Source organism: Aethalodelphis obliquidens, unplaced genomic scaffold, assembly GCF_003676395.1.
Source record: "Aethalodelphis obliquidens isolate GAN/ISIS:26980383/991018 unplaced genomic scaffold, ASM367639v1 scaffold47, whole genome shotgun sequence".
Taxonomy (NCBI): Eukaryota; Metazoa; Chordata; class Mammalia; order Artiodactyla; family Delphinidae; genus Aethalodelphis; species Aethalodelphis obliquidens.
Genome location: NW_020837991.1, coordinates 16,147,026 through 16,170,624, shown reverse-complemented (window position 1 = coordinate 16,170,624; position 23,599 = coordinate 16,147,026). Strand labels below are relative to the sequence as shown.

The window sequence follows — 23,599 nt, the reverse complement described above, 5'->3', positions numbered from 1 at the left end:
CACCAGAACCTGCCTCTGTCCCCTGTTGGAATGTAACCTCCATGAGGGTTGGGACCCTGTCTGCCCATCCATCACCCTGCACCCATGCTAAATTAATGCCTGATATGTGTAACATGCCCAGTAAATGTTGATCATAAGAATGCATGCATGAATGAATGAATGACATGTCCCCCAGAAGTCTGTGATTTGTATAGGAGGGTAGCAGGTGGCACACCTGAGGGAGATGCATGAATATGAGTCAGCCTGGGAAATATCTTTGGTGGGAGATGGAAGACTACCCATAAGGGATAGTCTCACTTTTGAAACATATCTTGTTTTTCAAAGTTGGAACATATTCATGTATAATAGCTGCAGTTAGTCTGCTCAGGGCTGGGATTAATATTATAAAATATATATATATTTTATATATATATAATATATATATATTTATATATAATATAAAATTTATTAATATTAATAAATGACTAATATGCCATTTACTGAGGACTTATTATGAGCCATATGCTACACTAAGTCCTATATATGCATTAGCTCATTTAATCTGCAAAAAGTCCCAATGAAGTAGGCGTTATTTCCATTTACAGAGAGGAAACAGAGGCTTTGAATGGAAAAGTGACTTCCCAAGTCACAGAGAGGTAGAGTCAGATTTTATCCCATGACTTCTGAAACTTAAGTTTGTACCCTTTACCTCTAGTTATAACCCTGCATATAATTTATCTTTCTGGTTGTTGTCTCTTCACCTCAGCCTCCCCTGTTTTGTTTCCATCCTAGTGGCTGGTTAATCTATTGCATTATCTACTTTGTGCCTTAGCAAGGTAACTCCAGTCATCAGGACTGAGATATCAGTATGGGTCCTTGGTTATCATTGCTGAATATCAGCAATGAATCTGTGGGTCTATAGATGTGAATATAAAAGGGGTAGGAGAGAACTACATATACAGTGATTAAGGTATCAAAAATCGCTCTTAAGACAAAAATCCTAGAGGGTAGAATATTTCTAACTGGAAAAACTTCCAGCCTCATGGTATATGTGATAAAAAAATTTCAAGTCTTTGTCTTCTGTTTGGTTGAAGTTCTACTCACATCATCTTTTTAAACCCGTGATGTTTGGTAATAATTGTGCTTGTCATTTCATAACAGACAATAAGTTGAAAATTATTTTTACATTCAAAATATTAAAGGACTCAGAGAAACTGCTGAAGAAAGTCATTCTGCCAAGGGGTGGGATATCTAACAAAGATTACTTGACAACAATGTCTATGATGAGATAAACCACTTGAAGGCCTGACCCTAGTGCCTATAAAAATGCTAAGGGGAAATAGGAATACTTCTGGAATGGTGGAGTAAAGACCTCTGAACATCTACTCTTCCATAAAAGCAGGGAGAACAGTGACAAAAATCATCAAAATCAACATTTTTCAAAGTTCGGAAATTAAACGTAGGCTTATGATGATCTGAGGATCATTTATTCAGGAAAAAAAACTAACCAAAACAAAAAAACCCTGAATCTCAGTAAGAACAGTGTGCTTTGTGTCATTTAGCTTGCTCTGTTCCTATTCACCCTTTTGCAGCTCTGAGGAAACCTTAAAAACTAACCGTTTTGCCATCACAGTAGTTGTGATAACAGTACCCTAGTGGCCGCTGGAGAGGGAAAGACCTGTTTGGAGCTCTACAGAGAGCCTTATTCCCAGAGAATTGTCATGATTTGACCTGTCTGGTAGCTGCTTGGGAACTCCCATTTGCAGCTCTTGTCTTTATTTGACCTGATTCAGCACTCACTCAGTGCATAGAACTTTTCTCCTGGGACACTTGTCAAAAACAGTCACAGCAACTGTTTTAACATTGCAGCTGCCTGAGGCAGCAATAAGAGTTGGGGCAAACAGGATGATAATCAAAAATTTCTAAATAAAAAGCTGGGGAATGATGTATCCATTGGGTCTTTGAAATGCTCACATATTCCTGGAAATATAAAAGTCATGTACATGTGCAGAGGCGTGCACATTCTCAGGAAAGACCTGAGAAATCTTCCATCTCTCACCAATGGCTGACCTTGAGTCTCTGCACAAGCAGGGAGTGAAAGTTAAGGAAGAATTGTAAACAGCAGGCAAATTGAAGGTGTGTCCCACTATACACAGAAATCCCCTCAGCAAAGGCTGGAACTTATTGGTTGAGGGCATTATATATAAAAAAAAAGTCTGCCCAGCCATTAGCTGGCCACTAAGCTAACAACACGTGACAAAGAATACAGACTCTACAGAATAAGGTTAGAAAAGTCACTAACATATAGCAAGAACAATTACAGCAACAACAAACAGCAACAACAACAAACCGTGGTTGCGGGAGAGAGATGATTTCCAGAATTGCTGAGTTATATTATTTTAAATGTCCACTTTTCAAAAAAACCTATAAGGCATGCAAAGAGTCTGGAAAGTATGTTCTATTCACAGGGGGGAAAAGACAGTCAATAGAAATTATCTCTGAGGAAGCCCAGATATGGGACTTACTAGACAAAGACTTTAAATCAGTGACCATACATATGTTCAAAGAACTAAAGGAAATCATTTCTAAAGGAACAAAAAGATATATGAGAACAATACCTCACCAAACAGAGAATATCAATAAAGAGATAAAAATTATAAAAAGATACCAAATAGAAATTTTGGAGCTGATACGTACAATAACTAAAATAAAAGTTTCACTACTGGGTTCAACAGCAGGTTTAAGTAGACAGAAGAAAGAATCAGAAAATTTGAAGATAGGTCAAATGAGATTATTCAATCTGAAAATAGGAAGAAAAATTAGCAGAACCTCAGAGACCTGTGGGACACCATCAGATGTATCAACATACACATAACGGGTGTCTGAGAAGGAAAGGAGAGACAGAAAGGGACAGAAAGAATATCTGAAGAAATAATGACTGAAAACTTTCCCTATCTGATGAGATATGGGAATTTATATATCCAAGAATCTCAGTGAATTCCAAGTAGGGTAAACTCAGAGGTTCACTCTGAGACATATTACAGTCAAATTGTCAGAAAACAGAGAGAATCTTGAAAGCAGCAAGAGAAAATGCCTTGTTATGTATAAGGGAGACTCAGTTATATTAATAGCCAATTTCTCATAAGAAACTATGGAGGCCAGAAAGAAGTGGGATGATATATTCAAAGTACTGAAAGAAAAATACTGTCAACTGAGAATTCTATACCCAGAAAAATTATTCTTCAAAAATAAGGAGAAATTAAGACATTACCAGATTGAAAACTGAGAGAATTTATCACTAGCAGGACTTTCCTTCTGTAAATTACTAAAGGGAGTCCTTCAGCCTGAAATAAAAGAGAACTAGACAGTAACTTGAATCCACACTCAAAAAGATAAAGTGCACTGGTAAAACATAAAAGACAGTTTACACATATTATTTTTATAACTCCTTTTTTTCCTCCCGCATGATTTAAAAGACAGTTGCAAGCTATAAGCATAAAGCTATGTTGATGAGCTTATAATATATAAAGATGTAATGTGTATTACAATAAAAGGACGAAGGAAAGTAGCTCTACAGGAGCAAATTTTTTGTACACAAATGTTCTTAGCAGCGTTATGCATAATTACCAAAAAGTAGAAAGGACCCAAATGTCTGTTAACTGATAAATAAACAAAATGTGGTATATATATACAATGGAATATTATCAAGCCATATAAAGGAATTAAATACTGATGCATGCTACAACATGGATGAACCTTGAAAACATTATGCTAAATGGAAGAAAACAGACACAAAAGGCCATGTGCTATATGATTCCTTTTATATGAAATGTTCAAAATAAGCAAATCTACGGAGACAGAAAGTAGATTAGTAGTTGTTAGGGGCTAGGAAAAAGGGATATTGGAGACTGGTAATTGGCATAGTGTTTCTTTGGAGGATAATAAAATGTTCTGGAATTAGATATTGGTGATGGTCGCACATCTCTATGAATATACTAAAAATGCAATTGTGCTCTTTAAAGAAAAATAATTTTATTGTATAGTACTATATCTCAATAAATATGTTATTTTAAAAAAATACTAAGGGGAAAACCAGAGTAACTGAACACCTCAGAGTCAGGTCCACCTTACCAATTTTTGAGCATGAGGAGAGAGTGCAAATAGAGGTCCACATGTCATAAGTTAACTATTTTAAAATTATGAGTCAAGCAAACACTAACTTAAATATGTTCTATTCTCCCACTTTGACAAATATACATTCGTCCCAAAACAACTTTGTACCATTGGCTATGGGAAGTCAGTAAGAGCTTTAAGAAGGACAGTCATGTGATTATATATTATCATTTTGGATACAGCCTGTTGGCAGTCCTGTCCCCGTGTGAGTAGAAGAGAGCCTGGGGATTGCAGTTGCTGAACTAAAGTGGTGGTCATACCAGGAACCGGGAAGGACTCAGTCCAGTGTCATAGCTATGGAGAGGTGTGACAGATACAACGGAGATTCTAAAAGCTGGATCAGCAGAAATGGATGTGGAAGGGAAAGGAGGGAGGAGAGAAAAGAGAAGGAGAGGCCAGTTGACCTTTAGAGCTTCAGTGACTCAGGCTGGTGATGTTAAAGAGGAAAAAGACGAAACAGGTTTTGATGGGAGTGGAGGAGTCTTGCAAGCTGGGCTTTGGGTAGGTGAGGCTGGACTATCTGTGGGACTTCAGGTGGAAACGGCCAATTAGCATTTAGAAGCAGGTGTCTGTAGCCTAGAAATGAGGCTTGAGTTAATAGAATGATTTAGAAGTCATCAAATTGTCAAAAATCTCAGGAGGGAGTAAGATTTCATAAGAGTAAGAATCAAATGGAAAGAGACACAACAGAGCAGTACAATTAATAATCAGAGTCTGAAATGTTTACTAAAACAAATGACAAATATAATACCATTTGCAGGAACTTTCATGTTGTATAGCAGAATCTCAATCACATGGCAAGCTTGGTGCTGTTGATTAGAAAATGGTGATTATGATTTGATCCATAACTAGTAGCAGTTGGGAAGAACAACCAAAATCAGTTGAATCATATATGGAAAAACATATAACTGAATTTTTAATTTACATATAACAGAGCTTCTATATAAAAAATATATAACTAAAAATATGTGTATAACTGGCTGCGGTTTGTTAGGACTGTTTTTGTGTGATCACCTGTGCTTGAAAGAAGGAAAACAGGCTGTTAATTGCCTTAACTGGATGATGATGATTCTCTTTAATGTTATTACAGGATTTTTAAACCTTGAAAGTACTTCAGAACCATTAGTTAGACATTTCTTATCAGCTCTCTGTACTAGACATTACTGTGCTGTCTGTATTCTTGATGCCACTGCCATTCCTTCTCATGCTGCAATTTATGACCAGCTATGTGATTGCAGTTCATCGGGAAAAGCCCTTAGAACCAAGAACCCACTTAGTTTTTGTTTATATTTAATTTTTAAAATTTTTTCCACTTAGTTTTTGTTTATTGAAATAGCATTGATTTGAGTTTGGTGTTGCAAGGTTTTTTTGTTTGTTTAATTACTGAATGAGTAAAATTTGCATGTTTTCAATGGCTTAAGCTGTTGTCTGAAACACCCTTCTGTACTACTTTGATTGACAAAACCCAGGGCTATGACTACTTCTTGTCACCCAGGCCTAGACTCAGGAGTCACTGTTTTCAGATCATCACCAGGAAATGGCCCAGCATTTGGGAATGTGCTCTTGTTTCCTTGGTTTCACTGGGATTTAGCATTTCTAAGAGAAGCAGATATTTGCACAATCAGTATCAATAATTGGACTTGGTGGAATATGAGAAGGTAAGAAGTTAAATGTATTAATCAGGTTTTTAATCTTAAATTAGCAGCAGTCACTCATTTTCAAAGAGTCATGAAGGAGCTAGTTTTGCGGAAAACTTTAAAGGAGATAAAGATTGCATGCCTCTCCATTTCTGTTCTACCAAAGTTTTCAGATCCTCCTCTTCTGTCCTGGCTTCCAGAAATACTATAGCAGGATTGACTGTCTCCTCGCTCTGTGACTTGTATGTCATGCTCTTTTATGTCTTTATCTCTCTGCATCCTGTTTTATTACTCTGATTGGATATAAAATGGGTTGCTATGAGGTAGGCTATCTCATAATCTGATAGTGGAAGTGTAAATTGGTGTGGCTTTTATGGAAAGCATTTTAGCAATATGTGTTAGAGTCTCTTAATCAATTCTATTTTACCTTAATCTATTCTGTTTTAATTTAACCTGTTCAAAGGAGATAATGTGTGATACATACAAATATCTACTTACAAAACTATTCATTACTATATTAATGCTAAAATGAAGAAAACAACTACCCATCAATAGAATTGTCATATAGATTACGGACTGGTGGGAGCTCTTATAAATCAATAAGAAAAAGATTACTATCCCAATAGAAAATGGTTAAAGGAAATGAAATGCAGTTTTCCAAGGAGAAGTATAAATCACCAAGAAGCATTTGAACAGATGTTCAATCTCATTATAAATTAACAGGATACAAATGAAAATAATGAGAGATTATTACACTACCTATTATTAGCAACAATTAAACCATCCTCATTGATGAAGAAGTAGAAATCGGGCATTCTCATTTATCTAGGTGGGAATGGAATTAGGACGAATTTGGGGAAAGGAGCAATTTGGGTGGGAGAGAGCATAATTAGGACTCAGCGATACACTGCTAAAAATGTTATCTTAAATAATCACTAAGTCTACAAAGATTATGTATAGGATATTTATTACACTAACACTTAAGCTAGTGAAAACTGAATAATCCAAAGCCATTGGTAGGTGATTGCTAAATAAATTGTAGTACAACCACACAATGGAACACCATGCAGCCATCAAATACTGATATAGATCTGGTAGATAGGAATGATGCCTATGAGATAGTAAGTGGCAAATGTAAGCTAAAAATAAGTGTGTATTATAAACTCATTTTTAAAAAATATGTCTTTATCCACATGTATGTGTCTGCATACAAACAAAAGTTTGAAAGCACTTCCACTAAAACGAGAAGATAAGTTTTACTTTATTGTACATTTTTGTATTGCTGTAATTTGGTTTCAATTCACGTATATTAATACCATAATCAGTAAAATGCAGCTTCACCATTGTAATCAAAGAAGTAAAATGTTACAACCATAAGATGAAATATTGTATAGAAATTTAAAACAGGAATTTTGAAAAATAGTCAGTTAAATGATGCTAAATAAAAAATAATTACAGAGAGAAAAGACCAGAAGGAAATGCATCAAATGTTAACAGTATTATCTGTAATAAATATTTATAAGAATTAAAGCCGTAACCAAGTTATTTGTAATAAATATCTATTAATTTCATATTCAGAGAAAATGTTTCAAAACAATTTAAAAGAGTTATTTGTATTGTGACCAAGTTCTCTGTAGTCCCACTTTTTTAGGTGCCACACATCAGAATGCCATAGTTATGCCTACACTCACATAAAAAAGTAAATGTTGTACATAACAGATGTATGTCATAAGCCAGTTAAAAAATTCTTGTATTTGGAAACTTCTATAATAGTGAACACTGTAGACACTGGGGCAGACAGATTTTTAGTTTTGGGGTCTTCTGGAGAATTAGGGAGAAGGGTCATATACACACGAAACACTTCGGCATATTTAGTGGACAATCCACAGAGTTGGGTAAATGGTAAAAACAAATTAGGAAGCACGTTATTATACTATTTGCTATTTCAGATAGAGAATTTGGAAAATTGGGTAAGGTGTATTTTTCACCAACCCATCCAAAGTACTTTAATAATTAATCCCCCATGCCCTGCCAAATTATCTTAAATTGGTTTACTCCTATGAACTTTCTTTAGTGTCGTTACCTTCTTAGAACATCTTTCACAACAATCCTGTGAGGCAGGCAGGGCAAATATTTACAGTTCACTGCTAAGAAATGAGCTTCAGAGAGGTTAAAAACATTGCTCAAGAGAAGTGAGGAGCTGGGATCTGAACCCACATTTTTCTGATGATACAAGTTAATTCCAGTTATTACTGGGAATTGAGTCTGGGTTTACTGACTCCAAATCTAGTTATACCATACCATTCTATCCTTCTCCCGGAAGTTTAAGATGCCTAGGATTGAATCCTGATCTGTCTTTTAACAAGGCACCAGTGAGCAAAAGGAAAGGAGAATCCCAGGTAGAGGAAAGATTGTGGTAAGGCATATGCAAAGGGAAGGGGTTTGGAGGTGGGAGAGAGGTAGGTAGAGCCTCAGACCCGATGTCTTCAAAGGCTATACAGGTGATATAAATAATGGAAGCCTGCCAGGATTAAGAAATACAAAATCATGGATCTCATTGTGGTAGAGATGGCAGAGTGCGTGAGGAAGTGGGTGATTCGGAGAGCATGTCCTGTGAATGGCTGAAGGATGTAGTTGTTACACAGCACCAGCAATTGTCACCAAAAAGGAGCTAGCTCTGTATTTTAATTTTTTTAAATTATTTAAAAGCTGGAAATCTGATTTTTAGGTAAAATCTTCCCATTTTTAAATGCTAGCATTAATTTTAAAAAAGGGCTTCCCTGGTGGCGCAGTGTTTGAGAGTCCGTCTGCCGATGCAGGGGACACGGGTTCGTGCCCCGGTCCAGGAAGATCCTGCATGCCGTGGAGCAGCTGGGCCCCCGAGCCATGGCCGCTGAGCCTACGCATCCGGGGCCTGTGCTCCGCAGCGGGAGAGGCCACAAGGCCTGCGTACGGCAAAAAAAAAAAAAAAAAAAAAAAAATTTCTGTAGGCCAACTAAAATATATCTGAAGGCCATCAAAGCCCCTCAAGTTGCTGGTCTGTGATGTCTGGGACATTTTCTGTCTATGGATATACTAGACTTCTGACTGATCAAATTCAGTTCCATTTCCTTGATGTCTTAATTATGCCACTGTGCTTCTTGACGTTTGTCCTTTAGGAAAATGTCCATTTAGGAAAATATCCTGTTTTCATCTTCTTCACACCCACCTAAACCAGCCACCACTACTTTGGTTCCTTCTAAGCTTCCATCTAAGAGACTGGAAAAGGAGGTTGTTCCTGAAAGGATTTCCCCATTGTATCCCCAGAACAGTCTATGTAAACACCATGGGCTGTATGTGAGTGCCAAGGAATGACCCTCAGGGCTTGGGAAAGATGTGCTTTAATTAAGCTACACTTCAGACTTTAATTATTGTCTAGACTACAGCTTTTGCAAGATAGTAAATGTAAGGGTGGTGGCTTGATGATACAAATCACTCAGGTTTTCTTCCTCTAGGAAAAATCCAACCAAGAGGGGCCAAGGAAAGTTCAGAAGATGTATGAGCAATGGTACAAATTGCCGTGTTAAATTCTGCAGACTGGATTAAACATTTGACTAGAGGCTTGACCTGAAATTGGCAAAGGTGAATGTCATCCTAATCCCATGCGAAGCCACACAACAAAGGCAAAATATACACACATCTGACTCTCTCTCTTTCACACACACAGACCTTTTAGTCCCATGAACATTCTGATACATCTTTGGGGCTATCTTCACTTTGGAGATAACCATCTTGAGGCAATTAATAACATTTAAGTATGTAATGTTTTTCTATTTATAGTGTGTTTTAAATAATGATTCTTTGTAGAACATTTGGAAAATACCACAAAGTATATGGAAGAGGATAAAAAAATTACGTATAATCCCTTCATCACCCAGAGGCACTCACTCTTATAATTCTGGCATATGCTCTTCTAACCTTTTTGCTATACTTGTATGAGAAACAGACAAACAAATGAACAATGACAACAACAACAACAAAAACCCAAAAGCAAACAAACTCTTGACTTTATATGAAGAATTTGAATATCAAGAAATAGATTTTTGTGGTAAATTCATTCACGATAAGTAAGCAATGAGAAAAAAATTCTCAGAGGTGAGGCCACAGAAAGTCAGAATCCAACTCCTAAGAGGAGACAGTGCCTCCTCAGGAACATGTTTTGACTGAAAGGATAAAGGCCAAGGAGGACAGAATTGTCTGGGGCATTGGATACAGTCAGGACAGGTGAGACACATAGGAACACAACTTACAGCCCCTGATAGGAATATAGAGGATTCTTAACAAAAGAATACATCAGGTTAATGGCTTTGTGTGGGAGGAATTCTTATCCTAATCTAGCCTGAAGCATCTTCCATTAGTCACTCTATTTAAAGTACTTTCTGCCTAATCAGTCAATCATCATAAATATTGTAAAAGCAACAAAATCTACAACATTTTGAACACTTACTGCATGTATATTTGTATGCAAAGTTTCTATGTGTACACTTTATATATGTACTCTATTATGTATACACTGTATCATTTAATTTTTTGGCAACTTCACTGAGATATTCACATACCACTAAAAGTGTATAACTTAGTGGTTTTTAGTATATTCACAGATTTTGCAACCATCACCATTATATAATTTTTTAAATTTATTTTATTGAAGTATAGTTGATTTACAATGATGTGTTAGTTCCTGGGGCACAGCAAAGTGATTCATATATATATGTATTATATACACATATATATTATATACACATATATATATGTATATAATATATATATATATTCTTTTCCATTATGTTTTATCACAGGATACTGAACATAGTTTCCTGTGCCATGCAGTAGGACCTTGTTGTTTGTCCATTCTATATATAATAGTTTACATCTTCTAACCCCAAACTCCCAATCCATCCTTCCCCTCACCTCCAAAAGGAACCATCTACCTATTAGCAGTCACTCTTATTCACCCCAAACAAATCCAGTATATTCTGGTACTGGACCTTTATCTGATGTATGATTTGCAAATAGATTCTCCCATTCTATGGCTTGTCTTTTCGTTTTTTTTGATGATATATTTTAATCCACAAAGTTTTTAATTTTGATGCAATCCAGTGTATCTGTTTCTTTTTGCTTATGCTTTTCTTTGTTATTTCTGAAAATCCATTGTTTAATCCAAGGTCATAAAGATTTACTTCCATGTTTCTTCTAAGAGTTTTATAGTTTTAGCTCTTACCTTTCGGTCTGTGATCCATTTTGAAGTAATCTTTGTATATGATATGAGGAAGGTAGGAGTCAACTTCATTCTTTTGCAAGTAGATATCCAATTGTTTCAGCACCACTTACCGAAAAGACTATTATTTCCCAATTTAATGTCTCATTTAATTTTCACAATAGTCCAGTGAAGTAGGAATTATTGCCCCTGTTTACAAATGAGGAGACTGAGGCTCAGGATGGTTAAGTGACTTGCCTGAGGCCCTGAAGAATTCCAAGTAAGAGGTAGAATTTAATTGGACTCCAAAGGCAGGGTTCTCTCAACGATACCAAGATGGGCATCTACTTCACGCCAGGTAGTGGTAAAAGAAACACATACACAAAAGAATACTCATCGTTTGCTGCCTTTAAATTTTTTTCAATTAACTATACTCTTCCTGAGGAGTCATGGGTGTCAAGAGCTCCAGGACTAGGAAAGATGAATAAGCACAGTTCTTATTTTCAAAAGCTAATAACAATACAGTAGAAACAAGGTGATTCCCTATAAGTAGGATGGCCATAGAAGTCAGTAGTTTTGGTCACAACAAGAGAATCCAGCTTACAGAGCCACAGTCAGAGTCAGCAGGAGCCTGGACAACCAGCAAACAGACTGGTACTGAGGCAAGCCCAGTGGCTCAGAAGCAGGAAGCCAGGGACTGTCTTGGGCAAAGGCATAAGGCCAGGACATCACGGCCATTGAGGAACTGCACTGTAGACGCTGTGAGTGAACCTCCTCATCTCCACGTCTTTGCATCAATAGGTCTAGATCCAGAAACAGGTGGGAGCATCAGTCTGGCTGGTTGAGCCTGAGATGTGTGGTCCTGCTCTGTGGGCAGGAGGTGAAGGGGCACTCCATCCAGTCCTTGGCACACACGGTGAGGTATCCTTCAAAATAACAGGGAGGGAGGGAATGCTGGAAATGCCCTCTCCCAGGACAGTGGAGAAACCACTCTTCCCTCTGCTATTCCAATTGTTTTCTTTGTATCAGTGAACCACAGAGCCAAACAGTCTCTCTTAGTTTTAGTCCTCTCCATATTTCACATGACCCGTTTTCTAATGAGAATATAATTTCCCAATGGTTACGAACCACTGGTATTTTACATGCCACTACTTTGCATCTCTCATTGCACCTTAAATACAGGCTCACAGGATGTATTTTCAAATGATTGGTGATTCCTAGGATACCCCAGGGACCACAATCCATTCTCCAAAACCCACATGTGGATTCTGCATAGCCAGTTTCTAATCTTAAGTCTGATTTTCCTTCCTGCCCCCAAATAATCCTAAGGACCCAACCTCTACCATTGGCTGAGGATGCACATTTGGATGGGCTCTGTTGGGGGGATTCTGGGCCATGTCATAGCTTTCACCTAGCACAAACATTTCTATTAATATTGCCTTTGTTTTGAACATTCCAACTCTTTAAGGTAGGTCTTTCTAGGGCTTCTTTTATCCATCAAAATTCGGTGGAGTTTTGGGTTCTTTCCCTTGTTTATCATCAGGGGCCAGAACTGGTTGTCTTCTATGCTTTACTAACCCCCAGGGAAGTGAATGGAATCCCCCGAATAGCTGAGCTCTGACTCAGAGCTTTGAGGACCTTCTCCCTCGGCCTCTCCTCACTCCCTTCATCACTTCCGCAATTTACAAAGCCCTGAGGTTGTGTGATCCGCTCACCATAAAAGTATCTGTGGCCGCATGGCAAAGTAACATCAGGTTCTTATTTTAATCATACACATTCAGGGTGAAGGCTGCTAGACAATGTGAAAAGCATTAATTTGTTGTTGTGTCATGTCCTGCTATAGTTTTTCTTGTCCTTGGAACTGCAGGCTGTAATGTCTCTTGACTTTTTTGAGAAAGTAGATGCCTCGTATTAGTCTTTGGAAATAGCATGCAGTTTTCCTAAGAGATAGAAGCACAGAAGGCCAAGGTTAGGAAAGATGAATAAGTGCAGTCATTAACTGTAAAAAGTTCACCAAGGTTGCATGCTAATAGAATATTTTCATCTTGGGCAGCAGTGGTTACCCCTGATTGAGTGAAAACAGGTTAATGGGATCCAATGGTTTGGACTATCAACATTGTTCGTTAGTGGCTGGCTCATATGTGCAGCCAGCCATCTCCCCTCTTCCCCTAGAATATACACCCTCGACCGGCAGTCGAATCGTCTGTCTTGTTCTCAGTTACTGAGGGGCCTGCAGAAGGTGGGGGAGGGGAAGCTGGTCAGGATGCACAAAGAGGTGTGTTGTGTTGATGTCACAGGGACACAAAGTTGTTTTGTGTTGGTGGTGGTGGTGATGGGAGAATTGCGTGGGGGGAAAAACATCTCTTGTTTATTAGGATTTGAATCTAAGGAGAAATAAATGACATCTCCAGTTGTGAAGCTCTAAGTAAAATCCTGTTTGTACTTAGAGTCCAGACCGATGGAGAGAATCCCACACTTGATAATTTTTATTTTAGTTTGGACTTGGATTATTGGTAATTCTTTACTCCATTAAGACAAGAGCCTTTCCAATACCATGTCTGCCTAGAAAGAAATAGAATTCTGAAGCAGGAGAGTTGTGAGGAGGGGTGGAGGGGCTGGAAGTTTATTGTTTCTCAGGACTATTTTAGGTTTGTCTCTCCTGTCCTGGAGGTTACATTCCAGACCTCATGTACCAGGCAACTGTCCCCATCTCAATTTTCATCTGCTATAGGAATCCTGATGATACGATCCCTTTAATACTTACTTATTGAGCACCTACTGTGTGCCAGACCCTATTCTAACAACAAACCATGACAATAGCTACTGTATTAGTATTTACCATGTGTCAAGGGCTTTGTGTATCTTACCTCACTTCCTTCCTGAAAAGATGGTTATTTTGCAGATGGGCAATTGAGGCTCAAGTGAAGTTGAATTACTTGTCCAAGGTCAAATAGCTAATGGGTGGTAGAGTCAATATTTGAACTCAGGTCTGTATAGAAACCACAGGCATTTCACTGACTAACTTTTAATAAGCTCCTTTGTCCTACTTTTGAGGTGGACATGGCATTTGAATAGGGGGAGGGAGATACATTAAAACCTTTGAAAACCTACAAGGATAAATACCTAACAACAAATCTGCCAGAGTGGAGAAAATTCAGCTGCTGAGGGACCCTCTGTGGATGCTATAATCGCAGAGCTGAGATTAATACTTATGGTTACTAAGCTTTGTCCTCTATGGCCCCATCCCTCTAGCCTTGAATGCACAGGCAGATCCTCTCCCACCTCTTCTGGCTCCCTGTACGTCAACTGAGCAATAGAACCATGTTGTCTCAAGGGTGGAATCTCTGAATTCCTGCTGCCAACATCTATCACTACTGAGTTTCAGCAGCTGCTCCTGATTTGGGTAGCTGCAATTCTCCCTGTTAACACCACTGTTGGTGTTACCCACTACTTTTAAGAATGACACTTAAAGCCCTTTCTGAGGCCTTTTGGGATCAAGTTCCTGGGGTTTTGGGGAAGGGAGGGCAAGGTAGGGAAGGCCATATCCTGAGACTCTGGATTGGTGAGACACCCCACTAAGACCAGCTCCTGAATCCATCTCAGACCTGTGCTGGATTTCGGTGTGAGTCCAAGGTCAAGTTGATGGGTCGGTAGTGGGGTGGAAAGTTCTACCTTTCCTAACTTTATGGGGCTCTGTTCTCTCCTGACATCCACTTTGTTCCCAGGTCTTCGGCAAGTGTTTCCATTGTAATGTAAGACCATATTAGAAAAGAGAAACTAAACCAGAATGAATTCTCAGTATGGGCATAATGGCTTATATCATTTAAATATAAATATAATCTAGAAAAAAATGTGTTCCTCATGCTTACCTTGATTGAAAACACCAGGACGTTAAAACTAGGCGTTTGTGTGGAAACTGGCAGAACAGAAAAAGTCAATAATTTTACAGTAGAGTAGAATCACCTGTAAGATGTCAAGGACGTCACTGCATTTGGGAGAATATTTCTTCACAAGGTTGCCATGATCTCCCTATAGCTGTAGGAGTAAATAATTTCCTTTTATTTCCTCATTTATAAATGTCAGAGTTGAGCCCAAAGAAAGAGCTAAATGATTGAGTGAATGGTGGTCGATGTTTGCCTACAATTAAAGCTCTCAGCTGAAGGCAGCTTTTGGTTGAGTTGAGTGGTAACTCCGTTGAGTCGCCGAGCCTCATGCTTCTGCTATGTGACGCATGAGTCTGCCCCAAGACCCCAGTTGAAGGTTATGGCAAGGTATCGAAAAGAGCCTAATTGGAAACTCTGATGGTAAAGGAGCTGGAAAATATGGCAGGTGTTCCCTTTACCAATCTCATTGATCAAACTACTCATGGCAACTCAGCACCTCCGAGGCACTCATTACTCTTTCAGAAACTACTCAGAACCTACTATGTGGCTGATATGGTGCTAGGCACTGGAATGATTTTGGATATGAACTAATCATTGTCTCAAAAATGTACAATCAGTGAGACATTAGGAAAGACAAGACATGAGCCACACTGACCTAGAATCTGCAGAAAGGGAGATGTTTAGGGAGAGCCAAAGTGATGGACATGGAGCCTTTGGTGGCACAGGCAGGATCATTGCTTCTGATGTAGGACTGGGAAGAGGTTGGGATGGGTGCTACTCTTTTTTTTTTTTTTTTTTTGCGGTACGCAGACCTCTCACTGTTGTGGCCTCTCCCATTGCGGAGCACAGGCTCCGGACGCACAGCCTCAGCGGCCATGGCTTACAGGCCCAGCCGCTCCGCGGCATGTGGGATCTTCCCGGACCGGGGCACGAACCCGTGTCCCCTGCATCGGCAGGTGGACTCTCAACCAATGCGCCACCAGGGAAGCCCTGGGCGCTACTCTTAATCTCAGTCATCTTGGTCATCCTGAGTCTAGAGATGTGAGGAATTTTTAAACTTGCATATGACATAGCAAAAAGAGTGCTAGACCCAAAGACCAGAGAACTTTACTTCTAGTCACCAACAGAACCATGACAATCTCCCCTCCATCAATAGTTACCTTGGAAAAATGATCAGAACACTTTGGGTCTTAGTCATTTGGCCAGTAAAATGGTAATAATAATAGGTGCTTCTCTAAAGTAGAGGGCCGGACCGCCTGATCTTGTTAATTTTCTTTTAGTTCTCAAGTCTGTGATCTTATGACTTCCGCTTTTCTCAGTAGATAAAGGCAACACAAAGGCTGATTTTTGCAGAGGTGTGTTATTTGCTTGACCAAACACAATACCTGCCCCTGGACATTTGGACGACAGCTAACTGACCTCTAGGATCTGGTCCTAGATGTTGCCGAGTTTATTTGCATCAAGTCTAAAATTGTTTGTAGCTTTAAGAGCAAGACGATGTGTAGAAATTTCTGCCCACTATTTAACCATCTGAATTTATTGATGTATTAAAGGTAATTTACCACAGCATTATCCTTAAAGGACTTTTTAAAGTCAAACACTTCTAAAAATGTTTTTGATAAATGAGATAGACTCATGTTTGTTTATGAAAAATTCTCTGATTTGTCCCATAAAAGTAATAGTGGGTGAACAAGTATCTAATGAGTGCCCACTATGTATAAAGAACTAAATTAGGCTTTATTGTACAGGAGCAAAGGAGTAGAAAGCATTCTTTGTTTTTTAAGAACTGTACCATTTATTTGAAATGAGGCATGCATCTGAGAACAATTATAGAGCAGCTTAGCAATACATTCTTTAATATGCTTTGAATCGAAGGCACCCGCTCCAATTGTTGGCAGAGTAAAGGAAAGAATAGAGACGGAAAGATTCCATGAGTTTTGAGTCTTGAAGGAGCTGATAAAATGTTTTCCCAAGGCAGGCTCTAATATTAAAATTCATTTAACAGCCTTCAAACCAGAGTTGGACACAGGTGGCAGCCAGAAGACAGTCCATGGACTAATCCCTACAATTGGGAACATAGGACACCTTAGAACAGGAGTGGGCAAGTGAGGAAACTTCCCTGGGCAAACCCTAAGGCCAACCGGGTACTTTAATCTCATTACTATGATAATTCCATGTGATAATGTTCCCCCTATTACTGATCAGGAGACAGAAGTCCAGAAGGGCAAGGTAAAAAAAAATTCCCCACTAATAAGAGCCAGGGTTGGACTTGTTCCTACATCTGCCAGGATGAAAAAAATCTCAGTATGAGCGGTGACAAATGCTGCAAAGAGAACTGAATGCAGGTCATCAGTTTATCCTCATACAGTCAACTAAGCTCAATGATAAACTAATAATTAGCTGAGATCACTAGCCATTCCAACTGTACTGGAAGCGACAGAAATTTAGATAGAAATGGCTCAGGCAACGGATTCCAAGCCTGGGAGACGACCTGTCTGTGCTTCTTATTCCCTCAGTAGGTTTTATAAAGTTCTTTGGCCAGAGGGAAACTGCAGAGCAACTTGAAAGCTATATAAAGCAAATGTGTAATGGTGTTGGCAGTGTTCTGAAGGGAGCTACCAAGAATGCATACTACAGGGAGGAATAAAGAACTGATTTCTGGCTGAAATCCATTTTGAATGGAAAAGCTTTAATGGATGAATTCTCCATCATTACGTTGCTGCTTTCCATTTAATTGTCATCGTTCACGATTTGAATTTTAAGTCTTTCTGCGTGTACATACATGACTCCATTGGGAGGTAGTAGAGATGTATGCTTATGAACTATGCGTGCTCCTTCCTTAGACAGTGAATAACTTGTCTCACTCAACACTGCATCCTCTTCTCTCGCCGCAATAATTTTGGTTATATTTAATATGCAATATAGATCTTTCTCTACTAAAATTTGAGAACTTGGTTTTCCCTCTTGTCTCTTTCCTCATTAGGAATCACGTGGGTGCGTCACAGTCCCTCTACTTCAGTATGTAAGTATAGGAACTAAACTTTATGCGCTTATCAGGTGTCTTTCACGGCTTTCATAAAATGGTGAGACACTAAGCCATTCCTGAGTAGTCTTGCAGATCATGTCAGATCAAGAGATCATCCCACTCAGGTTTTTTGTTTTGTTGATTTCTGAGGATTTCTCCAGCAATTGTTCCCGCCTGTGGGCCATGAGCTCTGTGAGTGGGGGGGAGATGCAGAGTTATTGCGAAGGGTGTGTAAATTCATATGAACCCCAAGCAGCCATACGTGTACTACTATTTTTCAAAAGCATATAGAGGTATGTAATATACATGTGTGTATACATACATACAAAATCATGAATTAATGAATGACAAACACTTTTAAGTGTTACTGAACTCGTAGTAGGTTTCAATCATAAGCTATTTTCTGAACCAGCATGTGCAAAAAACAAAAAAATTAACACGTGGAAGGTCGTGTTTAATATGTTTAAAGCACTTACACCATTCATGACCTGAAGTATGGACTTAACAAACTTGATCGACTTATTTTCCTTCACTTTCCAAAGCAAAGAAAGAAAAGTCTGAAAATGTTAATTTTCCCCCAATATTTATATATCTCCTTGTTTTCTTTTTCTATTCTCATTGTATCAACTAGAAATGTTTTGTTGATGTCTTCTTGTATTGCCTCTGATACAAAGAGGAAGGATGCCTATGTTTTATTATTTACTGTATTTGGCAATTAGTTTTAGGTAGAACTTCTTTACCATATTATGGAAGTACTCTTCTATTTCTGATTCACTTTAAATGAGCAAAAGTCAGGAATAAATGATGAATTTCACAAACATTTTTTAGCTTTATATAAATGTGTATAAACTTAACTACTTGATCTAGCATTGTAATAGATTAAATCATAGCAAACCATTCTTGTTTATGATCCTTTCTTCCGTTTTAAACTGCTGGTCTTGATTTGTTTCTCTTTTATTGGAGACTTCGTAAGTGAGCTTGCCTTGTAGTTTTCCTTTTTTATTAATTACTAGCTTCATCAATATCGCTATCAGGTTTATGCATGTTTCACAAAATTAATTTAGAAGGTGTTCATCTTTTTCTGTGTTTTAGAAACTGGGCTTTGGGGATATACACAGACCTCAGTTTGAATTCTGGGTTATTCACTTGCCAGTTTTATAACCTTGGGCTAGTTATTCAACTTGTCTAAACATCATTTTCATCACCTATAAAATGTAACACAAGCATCTACCTTAAAAGGTTTTGTGCGATTAAATAAGATTATATATGCAAAGCCCTTATCACAGTTCCTGGCTCATTGTAAGCATTAAATAAATGTGGCTTCTGTTGAGCTAATGATGGTAAAGATGATGATGATGATGAAGATGATGATGATGATATTATTATCATTGAATGGAAATTATCTTTCCCTTGAAATTAGTTTTGTGTAACAGTGTAACAACTTTTAAAAAAAGAACTGGGGGACAGTTTTCCTCAAGTTCTTCTTTAACTTGTTCAGTTTTCCTATTTTTATTCAGATAATTTTAATAATTTTTTTCAAGAGAAACTTGTCTTTAGACTGTGGAGCTCTTCAAAATTATTAGGCCAAGTATAATGTATGCTTTATGAGAGATTCTTCGCTTTCTCTCTCTCTCCATATATATATGTATATTTATATATTCATTTATATGTTTGTATTTATATATATATTTCTATGTGCATTTATATTTCTATATATGTTTGTGTATATACATATAAAGATCTATATCTATCTCTATAAATTCTCATACCCACTTTATAATTTCTATTTGTGAATCTTTGTGAATTTTCTTTTTTCATCATAGTATTATCATGGGTATATTTTTGTCTTTGTGGAGATAAGACATTGAATTTATTTTTAAATTGTTTATATTTTCTGTCTTTAAAATCATTTCTACTTCAATCCTTATTAGTCTTTCTATGCTTTTTCTAAGTTTATATTTCTGTCTTTTGAATATAAATATTTGCTCATTTATTATTTATTCTTTTTTTTTTAAATCATTCAAAGATGTTGGTTTACCTCTGAGTACAGTTTTGCCTGCATCTCACAAGTTTTTCTAGGTAGTGTTTCTACTACTATTATTTTAAATTATTCTATAAGTTTAGTTTTGATATTCTCTTTGATCTGAGAGCTATTTAGGTGAACAAATATTGTTTTGTTTTGTTTGCTACTATTTCTTAAATTATTTCCAGGTTTTTTCTTGTAGATGTCAGAGAATAATGCCTATCTTTTGCTTTAGCAATGGTAATTTTTATTTTTATTTTATAGATGATCAAATTTGGTAAATATTCCATAGCTATGGAAAAGGAAGTGTATCATTTTGCAGATCATAGAGTTCGCAGAATATATAAAAATGTGTATGTATATACATACACACAGAAAACAGCAGATATAATCAGTCATTATTATTTAGATCTTGTTACCTTTTTTTGGTCACTTGTTGCTTCAAGAACAACAAAAAAAACTGTGGTAAAGCTTACTCATTCTTATTTTGATTTTGTAAATTTCTCCTGTATTTGCAATGTTTTCCTTTGTATACTTTAATTCTATGTTATCTGTAGCATTAATATCAATGACTATCATATCTTGTTAATACTACTATTACTAATACGGATACTAAAAACAACCAATAGTTTCTGAGCATGTAAAATGTGGCAGATATTGAGTTAGATGTTGTAGATGAATTTTCTTATTTAATACTTGTAACAAGTATACTAGATAGATAGCTATATTTATCACTTCCAGTGAGGATTCCAGTGGATTGTATTCTACATTAACAGACACACAAATAAAAAACAATTTTTTGTTTTACATAATACTTTGCCTTTAGCACTGCTTCTTTTTTTTTTTTTAAACATCTTTATTGGGGTATAATTGCTTTACAATGGTGTGTTAGTTTCTGCTTTATAACAAAGTGAATCAGTTATACATATACATATGTTCCCATATCTCTTCCCTCTTGCGTCTCCCTCCCTCCCACCCTCCCTATCCCACCCCTCCAGGCGGTCACAAAGCACCGAGCCGATATCCCTGTGCCATGCGGCTGCTTCCCACTAGCTATCTACCTTACGTTTGTTAGTGTATATATGTCCATGCCTCTCTCTCGTCCTGTCACAGCTCACCCTTCCCCCTCCCCATATCCTCAAGTCCGTTCTCCAGTAGGTCTGTGTCTTTATTCCTGTCTTACCCCTAGGTTCTTCATGACATTTTTTTCCCTTAAATTCCATATATATGTGTTAGCATACGGTATTTGTCTTTTTCTTTCTGACTTACTTCACTCTGTATGACAGACTCTAGGTCTATCCACCTCATTACAAATAGCTCAATTTCATTTCTTTTTATGGCTGAGTAATATTGCATTGTATATATGTGCCACATCTTCTTTATCCATTCATCCGATGATGGGCACTTAGGTTGTTTCCGTCTCTGGGCTATTGTAAATAGAGCTGCAATGAACATTTTGGTACATGACTCTTTTTGAATTTTGGTTTTCTCAGGGTATATGCCCAGTAGTGGGATTGCTGGGTCATATGGTAGTTCTATTTGTAGTTTTTTAAGGAACCTCCCTACTGTTCTCCATAGTGGCTGAACCAATTCACATTCCCACCAGCAGTGCAAGAGTGTTCCCTTTTCTCCACACCCTCTCCAGCATTTATTGTTTCTAGATTTTTTGATGATGGCCATTCTGACTGGTGTAGCACTTCTTCTTTAATGTTAATATTGTGACTCTTGGTTCCTTTTCGTCTGCATTTGCCACGTATGTCTGTCTATCTTTTAACGTGTAACCTTTATGTCACCTAGTGTAATATTGGTATATAGGAGATACCCTACAAAAAATGTTTGTGGGATGAGCAGGCCCCTTGGAGTCACTTTGTTTAATGTGTATCTCTTCTAGGAGGCATATAATTGGATTTTGTTTATGATCCAATGTGAGATGGTTTTTAGGGGAGTTTAACCCACTTACAGTTATTGTGTTAACGATATGTTTGATTTGCTTCTGACATTTAGTGCTTTGTATTTTCTTAATGTTTCCTTTGTTTTTCTTTTGCTGTTGCCATATGACTCTGAGTTCTTTGATTAAATATACATACAAATTGGTATGGAGAGTATACATCTTGTTTTTATTCCACTTTTGATTGACATATGGCTTGTCCTACAGCTGAGTGCATTCACACTCTTGGCACGATAATTGGAGTTTCCACTGCAGCTGCTGCTTCCCAAGGCTTTACATTCACGTGCCAGCCTACAGTAAATTATGTTCATGGTCATGAATTTCTCATTTTGTTTATGATCTCATTTGAAATAATTTATTTGCTTGAAAATGAAACATATTTGTTACATTGTGTAGACTTCTCTTCATTTGTTAGTCTTCTCATCATATAACAAATGTTAAAAGATGTGTATTGATTATCTGTGCTGAACTATGTGAATTTGGAGGAGAAAGAAGAGGAATGCAAAGTGATATCTGTTGCTGTTTTTAAGTTGCTTGAAGTAAAATTAGCAGGGGACTAGATGTATATCTATAAAAAAGGTAAATAACTCAAAAATTAAAATAGAAATGATGTCACTGACACTGTGTATAAATAAATATCAAATGAGAAACATACACAAAATGTGCCATGAATTCAGAGGTCAGAAATACTGCCTAGAGTTGAAATGGTCAGAGAAATCTCTGAAGAAGGAGGAAACCATCCCAAGGTGGGTGAACAGTGTGAGCAAAAGTGTGGAGGTGGGCATGTACAGGGCATATTCATGAGATGGCAAGCAATGGTCATTGTCACATCAGAGGTTTCATGCAACTGGAGATGTTTGTGAGGGTAAATGATTCATCCTACAAACATGTGTTAAGCACATAGGACCCAGAGAGCATACAGAGGGCATTTGACCAAGGTGTAGGGGCAGAGGTGTGTCAGAGAAGGCTTCCATGTGGAAGTAATGCCAGGGTTAAGTCCTAAGGGACAAGTAGGAGTTTAACAGGTAAAAGTTTCAGGGAGGGGTACGGAAGTTGGGAAGAAGTGTTTTCTAGGCAGAGGAAGCTGAAGATGTGAAGGCTTATAGGTAAGAGAGTGTATGGTGCTTTCCAGAACTGCAACTATTTCCCTGTGGTTGGCCTATGGAATGTGAGTGGGGGAACTGGGTGAAGAGGTTGGAAGGATAAAAACTGACCCAGGTCATGAGAACTTTGGGTACTACATGAAGGCTTTTGGACTTTATCTTCAAGGCTGCGGGAGCCTCAAAAATGACTTGAGTAGAATAGTGGAGTTGGTTGGAGAGTGGACTGTAGACAGGAAGATTAAAGTTGGGGAGATTTGTTGGGAGATCATTGGATGAATTCAGGTGAAAGATGCCAAGGGACAGAACACAGACAGTAGCAGTGGGGATATAATTGAGGACAATTAAAACATTAGAAGCTATAGTTTGCAGGTCATGAAGGAATTGTGGGGTGGGTTGAGATAATTTCATATATATACAGTATCCACACACACAGATAAATAAAAGGATCTCACATTCTTCATGGCATTTTACTACTGAGTTTAGAATAATGGGGCTTTAAATGTTAGTATTGCCTTAAGACTGTCATGGGTGTATAATACTGGTAAAATGACTAGGTCAATAAAATATGTACAAATGTACAGACTTGATGAA

At 37.7% G+C, this 23,599-nt stretch overlaps 1 protein-coding gene across 1 annotated transcript in view; it reads left to right on the top strand.

Annotated features, from left to right (window-relative positions):
* Positions 1 to 23,599, top strand: part of NCKAP5 (NCK associated protein 5) — a 1,064,528-nt gene that overhangs the window by 3,697 nt on the left and 1,037,232 nt on the right. The window lies entirely within an intron of this gene.